This window comes from Scyliorhinus torazame, chromosome 21 (genome assembly GCF_047496885.1).
Source record: "Scyliorhinus torazame isolate Kashiwa2021f chromosome 21, sScyTor2.1, whole genome shotgun sequence".
Classification (NCBI taxonomy): Eukaryota; Metazoa; Chordata; class Chondrichthyes; order Carcharhiniformes; family Scyliorhinidae; genus Scyliorhinus; species Scyliorhinus torazame.
The window spans coordinates 120,713,984-120,726,028 of NC_092727.1; the positions used below are offsets into that span (position 1 = coordinate 120,713,984).

Genomic DNA, 12,045 nt, shown 5'->3' on the forward strand with positions numbered 1-12,045 from the left:
TTATTTTTAAAAACAGTTATTACCCATCCCTAACTGCCCTCCATTGTCAAGCACATCAAGGTAGGTTTAATAAGGATAAAGGGAGTCCACACTCAGTAAAACAAGAAACAAAGTTTTAGTTACACAAATGACATGTGCACTGTCCGGTAGATCCCTACTGGGTTCTTTCCTGTGGGTGCCTTACTGGCCGACCTGCGATATATGGGTTAATTAAGACACCCCACCCTTAGCAGGGGAGCTCGTACTATGCCAGGAGCATGGAGAAGACAAGCATTCCCACCCCGTAGGTTCCAATGAGGGATATTACAGTAAGGATGGCAGATTTCCTTCCCCTTCCCTAAAGGGCATTCCAGATTTTATGGCCCGGGTGGGATTTGAACCCAGATCCCCAGGGGAGAAAACAGGATTAAGCTATTTAGTTGGATGATCAGCCGTGGTCGTGATGAATGGCGGAGCAGGCTCGAAGGGCCAAAAGGACTCCTCCAGCTCCTATCTTCTATGTATGTATCTACGTATCGTAGAATCTCTACAGTGCAGAAGGAGGCATTTGAGCAATCGAGCCTGAACCAGCCCTCCGAAAGAGCACCCTACCCAGTTCCACTCCCCCGCCCAGTTCGCCCTGTCCCCGTCACCTAGCACGCAAGGGGCAATTTAGCGTGGCCAGTGCACCCAACTTGACCTAGGTCCCGGGATGGCGAGTCCAGTGAGGGTACATCACCGTCTCCCCACACGGTGAGAGCTCCAGGAATACACAATCCCAGTTTGCCAACCCTATTTGGAATTGGGGGGGGGGGGGGGGGCGTGGAGGGAGTGGATGAAAGGCGCTGTCCAGATTTGTGCAAAAGAAAAAGCTTCGTTTTCCCATTGACTCCTCCCGGACGCTAGGGGGCGGTGATGGTGCGGCGGACTCCGCGCGTGCCCGCCCGTATGCCAGCCGGCGCCCACGAGCACGCATGCACGCCGACGCCCGCTGGGTGCGCCCGCCCGCCCACCTCGCGCGCACGCACGCACGCCGACGCCCGCCCGCTGCGTGCGCGCCTTGGCTGACGCCCCCGGCCGCCATTTTGTGGGACGCTGGTGTGTGTGAGAGAGAGAGAGAGAGAGAAAATTTCCGGGTTTGTTGATGAGGAAAAAGTTGGCAGCGGCGGCCTCAGCAATCGAAGAGTTCGGAGGGAAGGCGGGCCGGGAAGTGGCGGGCATCGATCGGAAAGCAAGTTAACCCCCCCTCCTCCTGCAGCCCCATCTCTCCTCCTCCCCCCCCCCCCCCCCCCCCAACCATTACAATATCAATAACAAACCCGAGCCGGCGCCAGGGTATGTGACCGAGGGGCAGAGAAAGGTAAGCCAAGCGGGAGAGGGCATGCAACTCAGCCCCTGGACTCGGGGCCTAGTGCTGGCGCCAGGAGGTGAATCCAGAGCCTTCCTGTTGCAGAGGGGGGGGGGGGGGGGGTGCATTTCAGTATTGACATTCCTGAAAGGACAAACCTCTGTAATGTGCATCTGTCGATAAATCGCCTTGGATCCAGGTGGATGGTGCGTCGGAATTCAGAGGGCAACGGATTTTAGTCATCTGGGGATGGGGGCTGAGTGCTGAGGAAGGTATTCCCCTCAGCAACAGGGTCCCATTCCCAGGCTCTGGCGCACACACTGTTTGGGGAGAAGAACCTCCCCAAGAACCTCTCAAATGGGGGTGCAGGTGTATAATGTGTGTTTCAGACCACCTCTGGAGCGAGGGGGTGTCAACTCAGTATAGCACTCCTATAACCTATAATCGGTGAGATGGATTGTTTAAATTTCCTGAAGCATCTGTTTCCTGATCTTTGCTCTTTGCAGTGTGGGCAAAGGGGATGAAAGGGCAGTTGCAGGAAGGAGAGAGAGGTGGAAGTCTAAATCGTGAGGCCTCCGATTTAACAAACGTATCACTCATTTTAGGGGCGAGACCTGCTGTTTTCTGACCCACTTGTGTATCCGGCGCAATTGGTTTGACACATGTTGATTATTTTTACATTTCTGCATTCTAATTTAGCTGAATTGAATGAAGGATTCCTCCTAAAATCAGTTGGAATTTCTGAACATTTTTTTATTATAGGCTCAATGGTGATCTTGACTTTGAAAGTGTCATTTGTTCATTCACCTGTGCCATTTAGACCTTGCAATTAAAAAAAAATGAATTTAGAGTACCCAATTTTTTTCCCAATAAGGGGCAATTTAGCATGGTCAATCTACCTACCTTACACATCTTTAGGTTGTGGGGGTGAGACCCACTCAGACACAGGGTGAATGTGCAAACTCCACACATTGAACCCAGGTCCTGAGCACCGTGAGGCAGCAGTGCTTACCACTGCACCACCGTGCCAGGCCTTGCAATTCTAATGCAATCAGCACCACATTTCTTCTTTGGGCGATATATGCAACTTAAAGTATGTGTGTATGTGTGACACTTATATACACTTATGTGGTCCGTTTTGAAATCTGAGAGTGAATAGAGAACTGTCTTCACATTTTTTCTTTTTGAGGTATTAAAAATATCCTCGATGCTAACTTCAGAAGGTTGAACTGTTGATTTAACTCGCTTGCATCTTATGTTAATGGAGTTAAATTTAGCTTAAAAACTAACAGATTAACAGTGAATGGAGAGTGGGAATACATATTTAGGTAGGTGTAATAACAATCCAGGAAACGGTATTGGTATGATAATTGCATGCTAAATTGGGGAAAGGGAAAAGAAGAATCCAGCTAAATACTCTCATATTTAGATGTTCAACAGTTACCCAACTTGTAAACTAAAAACTCAGATACATCTGAGAATTTGTGTATTATCGCAATTAAACCAGTTGTCTCTTAAAGAGTGAAATCCTAGGGAGTATATTACAGTCGGGGGTATACTGCGACATTAGTCTAAGGCACCAATTGATTAATGAATTGCAGTACATAAAAGTTGGTATATAATTATCTGTATCCTGCTTAAGTTTCAATTGCTATTGGACTGAATTAATAACCATACATAGTTATGACAGGAAGTAAACAGTTGAAATCTTCAAAGTATTGAAAATTAGCAAAAGCAGTCCAGTACCAACGGTAAAATTGGGAAGCGTAACTATCCGAACCAAGAGAAATTAATCCAAGTCACATTTCTGTTCCTATAGTGTTAAATTCAGTGGCCTGTGTATAGAGAGTTGTGACCAGGTTGAAATTATTAAATGTTTAGAGATTCCCAAGTGTACAAAGGTTGTGCTGTATTTTAACTAACTAAAACTGTGCAGTACTGGTAAGCGTTTGACCGCTTACCCACTGAACGTGTGAGATCATTGGGTTGCAGCTTTATCTGGGGCTGAAAGGACAATTCTCAGACCTTCCCCTCTAAGTTCCATTAATGAGTCAATTGTTAGCAGTGCCCTGGATTATTGTGGATCTGCCAGGCTCAAGTGTCCGATTAAGATCATAGACTACAGTTTGCCAATTGAAAGTGACTTGGTTCCAGCCTTCCATTAAGTGTTGTGTCATCTTGGGACCAAAGAGATCTGATTTGCACTGTGTGTATATCCCTAACTCTCAGCTAGGTAGAAGCAATGCAGTCATTGGATAACTGTGAAGCGTAAACTTTAACACTTGGAGGCAGACAACAGATAATAAGAGTAGCTCATGGCACATCGAGCACAAATTGCCATAAAATATGAGTGCATTGTTCTTCCTGCCTGCAGCAGGACCATACATAATACTGCAGCATAGCTCCACCAGTTGGAGGTATACATCTTTGGGAGTAAATGCTGGTCTCTCTGTAACCAAATCTCAATAGGCACTGAATTGTGGATAACTGCCCATAATCAGTTTCCAGGCAATGCCTCCTGGCAATTGTCATGTCAAGCCTAAGAGGTTCCTCAGCATTTCCCTGGCATCACATATAGTTTGAATGTCTGCCTTCAGTATGATGAAAAGGAACAGGAATGACAGTTTGCTATGCATCAAACTACTTTGATCTCAACATTCAAGCCCAGTGTTGCACACCAGGTTTATCATCAACTTCTTCATCCAAGCTGTCATGTGATGGACTTTGATAAAGACACATGCCTGATATGAGAAACAGATTGCATCTCTTGCTTTCTGCCATAATCAAAGCTCGACCACAGCCGTTGTCAGTTAAGAACTTAAGCCTCCTTTCTGATTGCCCTCTTGTTAAGATGCAGACAACTGAAATATATAAACTAATATACTGGGCTTGTTAGACTGTATTTGGTCTACTCATGACTGGGAAATCAATAAGGATATTATAATTAGGTTAGGGATAGGAAATTCAGCTAGGGTTCCTGCTCCTGTTGTCTCACCAGTACTCTCTGTTGGAAAGTACGGTATGTACGGTAGTTGGATGAAAATAGCCCAAAATTGGACATGAAAAATGGTTGGTACGGTGAAGTATCCAGTGGACACGCAGCATCTTTCAGAAGAAGAGCAGAGAAACTAAGGTTATGGCAATAAGTAATATAGTACAGTAATTATGACTGAACCAGAGGCACCGTGTAAAATAATGCCTGAAGGAAGTTAACGAATAAAATCAAATCAATGTTGTAGATTCAGAAAGAATAGGAAGTAATTTCACATCACAATCCTATGGAGAGAGGAACAGGGAGCAACAGCATGATTATGCAACATCCCTACCAAACTCCAACCTGTCAGTACAGTGCAAAATAATAGATTCACTCCAGTTGTTCTATGTTCTATGTACATAATGTGGGGGAGGACTGAATTTTGATGCATACTATTTGACTTCTGGGAGCAACCTGGGAATGCACTGTTAATTCACTCCCTTGTTTATACAGTGTGTGTTCTCTGCGGTGACTTTACAGTACGAATACACCCACTTCACAATACTTAAAGTCTGGGAACTCATGCTGGTATGCGTTCGGTATAAAAACTAGCAGACTTGAGTGAGCAGTACTACTAATACATGCATTGTATAATTACCATCAGCACTAGCACCAAGAAGCCCGAAAACAACACTAAAACATTACTAATACTTCTATATGGATGATATTGGAACATTTTATTCAGCTTTCTCATATGAAGATACTGCCTTGTTCATAGAAGATCATCATAGAATTTACAGTGCAGAAGGAGGCTATTCGGCCCCTTGAGTCTGCACCAGCTCTTGGAAAGAGCATCCTACTTAAGCCCACGCCTCCACCCTATCCCTGTAACCCCACCTAACCTTTTTGGACACTTCAGGGTAATTTATCATTGCCAATCCACCTAACCTGCACATCTTTGGACTGTGGGAGGAAACTCACGCAGACACGGGGAGAACGTGCAGACTCTGCACAGAGAGTGACCCAAGCCGGGAATCGAACCTGGGACCCAGGAAGTGTGAAGCAATTGCTAATCACTATGCTACCATGCTGCCCTTTTTTATAGAACAATGTCAGAGACATTGATATTCAATTTCCCCCATAATTGCACATGGCTTGTTATGGAGAATGATCATACAGGCCAACCCTTATCCAAATGGTTGTGCTTCGTTAAACTCAAAAGTGTGAATGTTGCAAAACCATTTGAACATTGGGATCAGCTGAACCTGATCTTGCTCTTCCTCAATATTCATATGTGCAAATTCAACATGAGTTCCTGACTAGTGATCTTTGGCGATTTCATTTTCACCTCCCTTGCTTGGGTGGGGTTGAGTGCAGTTGCCTCACCTGTCAGTACATTCCAACCAAGATTAATTAATTCAGACTGGAAATAGCAACTGAAATTTGTTACTCTCTGCACTGCCTTTCACTTCAGAAAATCCATCACTTTATGTTTGATCAACATTTCTCGAGTTTAATTGACCTGCTGAGGAGCTGATTAAAAACAGACAGTAGCCTCGAGTGAGAAAATTTGGTAAAATCCTTCTCCAATCCCAGAGGCTGTCAAGCTCAATATTTAGGTTCATTAACCCGACTAGGAGGCCATTCGGCCTGTCGAGTCTGCGCCAACCCTCTGAAAGAGCACTCTACCGTTGCATGGTGACATTTGCATGGTGAAAATATTGTATTCCAAACAAGGTCATGGAACGGTAGAGTATTTGCCTATAGTAATACTGATCCCAGTGAAAATGGGGAAAAGCATAACGTTAGGATGCTGATGTCTGAGAAAACGCTATACACTGAGACAGAAAGTGTTCATTCTTGCATTAATATCTAAACCCACCCCTAAGTGAAAGTTGGCTGAGGCCAAATTGTATACCAGTCACAGCGGGTTATTTTAAGGATGGACTGGGCTTAGTGTACCTGCCGAATACAGTTTATTTAACATGCTTAACAAACATAACAGCCACAGTTGGTAAACACAGCAGCTTTAGCCAGCTATCAACTGAATGAATGTGAACAGTGAAAACCAGTTGCTACTGGACCACAGAGTGCCATGTTGTGCATTCCATGATTCCCTTAATATCATTGGAGATAGTCATATTGTCCATGCAATATTTTAGTGCCATAACCACTGGTGCCAAGGGCAATCTGTCATTTGTTAGGCTTCATCTTACTCAACTGAATGGAGTAATGAGATCGCAATATTTCATAACAAAGCGTTACAAGTACTCATTCAAGTGTAAGAGTCCCAGTGCTGCAGTAAGCACAAGGAGATAGAGCGGAGCTGTCCTGTATATTCTGTGTACTCACTGGGAGGCAGCTATACATTATTTGAAGTTCTGCAGATAAATGTGTTGAACTGAAATACATTCATTCCCCACATACCCTTACATCTGACAACAGGGGTATTTGTAGCCTCTGAGAAATCCTGTCTCCCCTTGTGGCTGCAAAGAATACAGGACAGGTGAATGAAGAGGAAAACAATCGCAAGAAAAGGAAAGGGGTAAATTAAAAATATAACATGGTGGGTTAGGTGTGGGATTCTCCCTCCGTGTACCAGAACAGGTGCCGGAATGTGGCCTCCAGAGTAAATATTTAAACACCCAGACCCAGCCTCTCATGGGACACTGCACACAAATGTGGCTCCATGACAATTCTTGGGGGGGGGGGGGGGGGCAGCTTTGCTGCTCCTGTCTCACCCAGCCTGAGTATGAAAGGTTGGGCGAGATGGGGACTTCGGAATCCCAGCCAAGGTAGGTCTGGCAAGACTGGCAACCTGCCAGAGGTCGCCACTCTGCGAAAGTTATGGGCCATTATGCCACAAGAGACTATTAATGGAGTATTTTAGTCTTGTTTCCTGCTCTTGAGGATAATTTTTATACTGGCTGGAATCAGAATTCTGTGAAACACCTGTACAAATGATTCAATTTGAGATACTTAAAATCTTGAGTGCGGATTGATTGTAAGACTGCAAAGTTTTGATAGTTGCATAAGGCATTTTATAATACCCACTTGAACAATGGAGCAAGAAACTTGTATTGTTCCAGTGTAGTTAGTTTATTCCAGCCTGCCAAAGAAATGTGATAGAAATTCAGAAAACTTTCTAAAATAACTTTTATGTAATAGCACATTCATGATGACTCAATGAGAAAAGGCACCACCCACTATACTAAGCCCACAGTAAAAATCCCAAATTTGATTCCCAATCTTTACTGAGTTGACTAACAGAAAATCAGTATATGCATACAATTCAATAGTTGCAATACTGTAAGAACAAATAAACCCCTCATTATAACAGGCACTTCATTGTGCTTTGTAATGTTCACCAAGGATACTTTATAATAAGAAGTGATAATTATTTGTCACTAAGCCACTCTGAGGTTTTGTTGCAAAATGTTGTGGCCATATGCAATGACAGCCACTTAACCTATTTTAAGTATGTGGGAGAAACTGATACTCAGACGCTGTGGTTTCCTGGCATTTGCCTTGATGGTGTTGTGCAACTTTGCGACCCCATAGTGCATAATATTTTTACAGTATTAATCTAAAAGAAAAATGCCAACTTGCGGTGGTTTGCTATGTTTGTTGCCAATTGACTGCAGATCTTTAGAGAGCAACACTAGACCTGATCATTTGCCCAGTAACTCAAAAGTACTTTTTAGTATTACGCGCAATTGGGTGTGCTATCCCTTGGAGCTTCTAAACAATGTGTTTTGGTGTGCTGAGATAGCTTCAAGCTCCCCATCTGTTAAATTATGAATTTCAGTCATGTTGTTGTTAGGATGCGCAGAATGTTACAGTTATTTTCAGGCACGTTCTAGTGATTGGCAATGGAATGACATGAGCGCATTCCTCTGAGCTTGGATTGAGTGCATGGTGACTATATATTAAAAAAAAGATTGTGAAATGCTGATGTGCAATACAGATGATCCAAAGCAATTCTAGCAAAAGTGATAAAACATGGCAGACAGCCAGGGATGTAATTGCTGTGTTGTGACCTCCTCTATATTAGCTCCTTGAATCAAATACTCAAAATTGGATGTAGAAGCCCAAAAGTAGACATTTAGTTTTGAGACCCTGATTCTAACAACTGCATGATATCTTGCTAACCGATCTTGTATACAGGTTTTCACTGAAGACTTATTTGTTTCACTTGCTGATCAAATTTCTATCAAAAAAGGCCCAGCTGGCAGCACGGTGGTGCAGTGGCTAGCATTGCTGCCTCACGGCGCCGAGGTCCCAGGTTCGAATCCCGGCCCTGGGTCACTGTCCGTGTGGAGTTTGCACGTTCTCCCCATGTCTGCGTGGGTTCACCTCCACGACCCAAAGATGTGGTGGATTGGTGACACTAAATTGCCCCTTAATTGGAAAAAAAAAGTAATTGGGTACTCTAAATTTTAAAAACAATGTAGCATAAATAGTGCGCAGAACTCCCTCCCGAACAGCACAGTGGGTGTACCGACACCTGAAGGACTGCATCTGTTCAAGAAGGCAACTCACCACCTCCTTCTGAAGGGCAACTAGGGATGGGCAATAAATGCTGGCCGAACCAGCGACGCCCAAATCCCGTAAGTGAATTTAAAAAAAAAGTGAAATCAGAGGTGAACACTAAACTGCAGTCAGATTTTGAAGTTATTATGAAAGAGCTGTCAACTTGATAATCCTGTAATTGATTAAAACACGATAAATAATAAAAATCCAACTGTTTGGAAAAATATTCGGTGTTGAGAAATAATGTGGGACTGATGTGTAGGGTCCCTAAGAATGAAATTGAGACTGACCAAGCTCATTTTACATCGGATCTTTCATCCACCAACTATTGGATGAATGTTTGCATGGATTTCAGTTCTATACAGGCAGACTGAGTGCATTTATTTTGGATGTTTATTATCAGTGCTTTCACGCTGTTCTAAACCGAGCTTATAATAGAAGAGTCAGGGCCAACCTGCAAGGAATAATCTTGCATCCATTTATACTGCACTCCATGGATTGTAATCTGGTAGAGTGTCCAATTTTGCTTTGTGTCAAAGAATTGCATTTGGAGAAGGATAAGTTTGCTTTGGGTGGGCGATTGAGGGGTTCCACAAGAGATGGGGTCTGTTTATTCTACACTTTAAAGAGTTGGTTACTATCAGCTGCTAAGGGGAGCGGGGTGGTTGGAGGGGGGGGGGGGGGCGATTTCTTAGCATTATTGGGGCGTTTATGTTGTTCTTGTTGTTTTTGCATGGTTTTGTTTTATGTATAAAATGTTAAAATCCAAATTAAAAATATATATTTTTAAAATTCTCCGCATGGTGGCACAGTGGTTAGCACTGCTGCCTCACAGCACCAGGGACCAGGGTTTGATTCCAGCCTCGGGTCACCGTCTGTGTGAAGTTTGCACTTTCTCCCTGTGTCTGCGTGGGTTTTGTCCGGATGCTCCGGTTTCCTCCCACATGAAAGGTGGGTGGATTGGCCATGCTGAATTGCCCCTTAATGTCCAGGAATATGCAGGTTAGTTTATGGGAGTACGGGGATAGGGCGGGGTGGACACTCATAAATGGACAGAGTGTTCATTTGAAGGGTCGGTGCAGACTCAATGGGCCAAATGGCCTCCTTCTGTATTGTAGGGATTCTATGATTCGCCTTCAAATCCTCCAAACTCGCAAAACACCCTTCCAAAAATGCCCTTCCTTTCCGTAACACTCTGCTCCTCCCAACCCCGAAACCTAGCATCCAGCCTAGCTGGCTCAAACACTTGATTCTCTCGGACTGGCATCAGCTTTGACCCGGCCTCCAACTTAAAATGCTGCCAAAGCTGCCTCCATATTTTCATTGTGGCCAGCCACCACCACTGGACTACCCGAGTATTTCCCTGGGGCAAATGGGAGCAGTGCCAGAGTCCGCAAACCCGACCCCCTACACGAGCCTGCCTCATCCTCACCCACATTCCCTCTGGCTGACTACCCCAGCCCCGCACCTTCTTGGCATTTGCCTCCCAATAATAATACATTAGATTTGGCAGAGCCAAACCCCCGAATGTCGCTCTCTCTGAAGCACCGTCTTCTGAATCCTCGCTACCGTACCCGCCCAAACAAATGGCAAAGTCAACCGTTCCACCCCTCATAAAAAATGCCTTCGGCAAAAAGACCGATAAACCCTGGAATACAAATAAAAACCACGGCAAGATATTCCTCTTTAGAGTCTGCACCCGGCCCGCCAGTGATAAGGGAAGGCTATCCCACCTCGACAAATCCGCCTTATACTACCCACCAGGCTCGTAAAATTCAACTTGCGGAGTGGGGCCCAGTCCCGAGCCACCTGTGATCCCAAATACCTGAAGTGAGTAGTTGCCACTTGAAACTGCAATCCTCCCCAAGTCGGCCCCGGCCCCTGGAGAAGAAACTAAAAACCACTGGCCCTTTTCCAAATTAGTTTTTTTATATTGAAAATGCCCCTAACATCTTGAGCAGCCCCATTATATCCCCCACCGTGGAACCCGGGTTAGAAATGTACAATAAAAGGCCATCGTATACAAAGACCTATGCAGCACAGTGGTTAGCACTATTGCTTCACAGTGCCAGGGACCCAGGTTCGATTCTTGGCTTGGGTCACTGTGCGGAGTCTGCACGCTCCCCCATGTCTGCGTGCGTTTCCTTCGGATTCTCCGGTTTCCTCCCACAAAAGTCCCACAAGACGTGCTTGTTAGGTGAATTGGGTATTCTGAATTCTCCCCCTGTACCCGAACAGGTGCCCTAGCGTAGCGACTTGGGAATTTTCACAGTAACTTCATTGCAGTGTTACTGTTAGCCTACTTGTGACACTAATAAAGATTATCATTATCCACACCAGCCCCCCACCTCACTATCTCCTTCCACTTATCCGAACACCTCAGTGCAAAGGCCAAGGGCTCTATCGTCAGCGCAAAGAAGAGGGGGGATATGAGACACCCCTGTCTTGTTCCCCTCTGCAACTGAAAATGTCCCAAATTCACCTCATTCATATGCATATACGCCCTCAGCTTATATAAAAACTTTAAAAATAATTTTTTAGAATACCCAATTCATTTTTTCCAATTAAGGTGTAAGTAATTTAGCGTGGCCAATCCAACTAGCCTGCCCTGCACATCTTTGGGTTGTGGGGGAGAATGTGCAAACTCCACACGGACTACTTATATAGAAACTTAACCCACGCCACAAACCTAGGTCCAACTCCAAACCACTCCAAAACTGCAAACAAGTTGTATGAGGAACGTTTGAGGTCTGTACTCGTTGGAGTTTAGAAGGATGAGAGGGGATCTTATTGAAACTTACAAGATACTGTGAGGCCTGGATAGAGTGGACGTGGAGAGGATGTTTCCACTTGTAAAAAAAACTAGAACCAGAGGACACCATCTCAGACTGAAGGGACGATCCTTTAAAACAGAGATGAAGAGGAATTTCTTCAGCCAGACGGTGGTGAATCTGTGGAACTCTTTGCCGCAGAAGGCTGTGGAGGCCAATTCACTGAGTGTCTTTAAGACAGAGATAGATAGGTTCTTGATTAATAAGGGGATCAGGGGTTATGGGGAAAAGGCAGGAGAATGGGGATGAGAAAATATCAGCCATGATTGAATGGCGGAGCAGACTCGATGGGCCAAGTGGCCTAATTCTGCTCCTATGTCTTATGGTCTAACAAGTAACTCCACTTTTCTCGAACAAACGCCTTCTCCGTAGCCAGCGCC

General features: G+C 44.7%; 1 protein-coding gene across 1 annotated transcript in view; it reads left to right on the plus strand.

The window, feature by feature from the left end:
• The first annotated feature begins 1,048 nt into the window (after positions 1–1,048).
• Positions 1,049–12,045, plus strand: part of wipf2b (WAS/WASL interacting protein family, member 2b) — a 66,464-nt gene continuing 55,467 nt past the window's right edge. The window contains exon 1 of the mRNA XM_072487416.1: positions 1,049–1,339. The gene's annotated coding sequence lies outside the window, so the exon portion shown is untranslated. The remainder of the gene's footprint in view (positions 1,340–12,045) is intronic.